The sequence below is a fragment of the Seriola lalandi genome, unplaced genomic scaffold (assembly GCF_002814215.2).
Source record: "Seriola lalandi dorsalis isolate HSWRI2012SDOR001 ecotype SW California unplaced genomic scaffold, Sedor1 jcf7180002053641, whole genome shotgun sequence".
Taxonomy (NCBI): Eukaryota; Metazoa; Chordata; class Actinopteri; order Carangiformes; family Carangidae; genus Seriola; species Seriola lalandi.
Genome location: NW_019524194.1, coordinates 1,582 through 4,503, shown reverse-complemented (window position 1 = coordinate 4,503; position 2,922 = coordinate 1,582). Strand labels below are relative to the sequence as shown.

Below are 2,922 nucleotides of genomic sequence, written 5' to 3'. Positions count from 1 at the left end.
TTGGGAGCAGGGTGTTTGACGCACAGTCATTAAAGATCCAGTGATCCGTGTTCTGAGATGAATTTAATTTATTGTCAACATGTAAAACAATAAAATTAAAGCAAAATATGACATTTCCTCTGTGTCCACTGATCTTGATGTTGCTGAAGTCAATGACAGTATCGCTGCTTCCAGCTGCCAATCCCTCATCTCACCTCAACCTTCAAAAGTTAAAGGTTAAGCCCCGCCCTCACCACCTGAGGAGGGAGGAGGGCGCACACGTACTGCAACACATAAAATTCATTGTTTTTAATCAATAATTCATCCTAAATAATTCATATGTCTTGTGAATAGAAATAAATTAAATAGCCTTAAATGCGGCTCCTACACACCGGCCCCTAATTGTTCTTATCAGAATCAATTCTTCAAATTTAACCTAAAAAAAGGGAGCTGTACTATTACCAATGACAAATTAAAGAATTTAGAAAAAGCAAACAAAAAAGAAGTAAATACATTACACCCCTCATAGATGTCTTTTGCTCTTCTGGAGGAGGACCTGTTACTCCTCTGCTTCAGTCTCTAGGAGACTGCACAGCTTGGTTATAGGCCTCTCAATGACTGAAGTTTTGGTCTTGAGTTTTACTGTCATTATCCAAGTTGTTCATAAAGTAAATAACATCATTACAGGTGAATGAAGTTGTGCTGTCCATCACACAGCTCCTCTATACATTCTCTACTGTCTCTGGCTCTAGTTGCTCTCCACCAGCTTCACAGACACAAAACGTGTTTGACGTTTTTATTCTAAGAACCTCAGAGCTAGTAAACAGTGTGAATAGGAAAACACTCATAATCTTTAAATTAAGAAACAGAACAGCTCCTCAATTTTCCACTGTGAGTTGGTGAACAACATGATGCTGTCACACAGGTGAACTCTCGCTACAGGAAGTAGACTGTTTGACTGCAGTCGTTTGATGCTCCGCCCCTGAAGGTACCGGCAGCTCACGTTGACCATCAAGTCAGGTGTAGTCAGCCGAAGTCAAACTCGAACACACCTATTCAAAAAAACTGTTTCGATCTTTACAGGGAAGCCACCATTTTGTAGCCAGAAAGCTAACAAAGCTAACAATATACACATCGCTCGGTCGTCTGCTTTGGACTTCTCATGACTATATTCAAAACCTGGAATACTTAATAAAGATCCCTGTTGATTTTTGTGACCTGTGGACCTTTATGGTATAAAGGAATAATAATGGAGGAATGGATGGAGAGTAGGAGTTCTACACGTCCGAAGGGACAGTCAACACGCTCTGCTGGAAGATATAATAATAAATCATATTCATGTGCTTGTGGTTAGCACCAAATTAACTGAATATTTCAATTCTAGAGACTCTGACCGATCTAACCAGGTAGAGTCTGATTATATTGACAAACGTTTTGGCGTTTACTCCGTCAGAACACGAACCGTCAAATGGGCCGTACACGGGCCAGCGGGCCGGATGAGGTTAAAAACAAGCTGTAATTCCTCAGAGTTTTGCTGGTGGCTGTTTAGAAACGTTATTTCCATCTTTTTATTCAATGAATGTCTTTTGTTTTAAAGTTGATGTTGTACATTGAATATTTGGAGTATTTGAAATTCTACTTTGGTTTTGTACTTTTGTATTTAAAAAATAAAGAATAAATTAAGCACCATCACAGTAAGCTGTAAGATGTGTGTGTGTGTGTGTGTGTGTGTGTGTGTGTGTGTGTGTGTGTGTGTGTGGTGTCACATGACTTCAGGGAAACAGTGTGTCTTCAGATAGACAGTCAAGCAGAGAGCCCGTATTGGTATTTGTATCTGTTTCATATTAAATACACTGCAGCTCCAGAGCTGGAAAACACACTTAGATATTTTCAGTGTAAATAAGGATTATTTTAATTTCCATTAAAGATGATATATCACTGCTTCATCCTTGAATAATCTTTTGAAGTTGCTGAGTTTCAGTGAAATCATGTGACCACAGAGAGCCCGCCCCTTCTGATAGTATAAAGCCTGTGAACACTGACTCCTCTCTGCTCTTCCTCCTCCTCCTCCTCCTCCTCAGCATCACAGAGCTTCTTGAACCAACAGCACAGGTAAGATCTCTGACAGAGGAATGATGGGAAACTTTAACACAAGATCAGGAGATGGAAAATATAACAGCAAATTATTCACTTCACTGAACTGAACTTAATTATTTCATAACTATATTCTTCTTATAGATTCATTTTCAGACATAATTTAATAATTCTTAATTAATGCTTAAAAAAGAAAGACGTGAAACATTTGAGAGTTTGAGTTTTTTTTAAAAACCAAAGAAAACAATTGTAACGATTTTGTTTTTAACTATATTAGATTTATGTAAAAATCCAATAAATTATTTCAATATATGGAGCAACTCCATTAATATAATGATTGATAGAATTTATTTATATTATTATCTATGACTCAACCTTAATGTTTCCATACATATACTATAAATACAGATAATATAAATTCTTACCAATGAAAAAAGATGCTGTTTATTTTTGTCCTAGAACAAACTCACTTGTAGGTTTAGTGATGATGATGATGATGATGATGATGATGATGATGATGAACATGAACGAACATATGCACAAGGCTTAATATGTATTGACCCATGTGGCCCTGAGCTACAGCATCAGTCACAGAGCCAGTCCTACAGGTGGCGCTCCTGTCCTGTAAATCAGTGGTTCTCAACCTTTTTGAGTAGCGACCCCAATTTATCATGCACTGCTGTTCGCGACCCCCCCCCCCCAAAAAAAAAAAAAAATTGTATCATTTGACATAGGGATGGTTAAAAGGGTGCTGGCTATCTTCTCCCCATGCATCGCCCTCGTCATGGCAACAGCTGCGGGACGGATGAGAGTCTCCGCTATAGTGTGTGCCTTTTTAGACTGAGCCAC

The 2,922-nt window shown here is 38.4% G+C and overlaps 1 long non-coding RNA gene across 1 annotated transcript in view; it reads left to right on the top strand.

The window, feature by feature from the left end:
* Positions 1 to 1,991: 1,991 nt before the first annotated feature.
* LOC111651445 (uncharacterized) overlaps positions 1,992 to 2,922 on the top strand; it is a 2,512-nt gene continuing 1,581 nt past the window's right edge. Inside the window, exon 1 of the long non-coding RNA XR_002760511.2 lies at positions 1,992 to 2,091. This is a non-coding gene — a long non-coding RNA (uncharacterized LOC111651445). The remainder of the gene's footprint in view (positions 2,092 to 2,922) is intronic.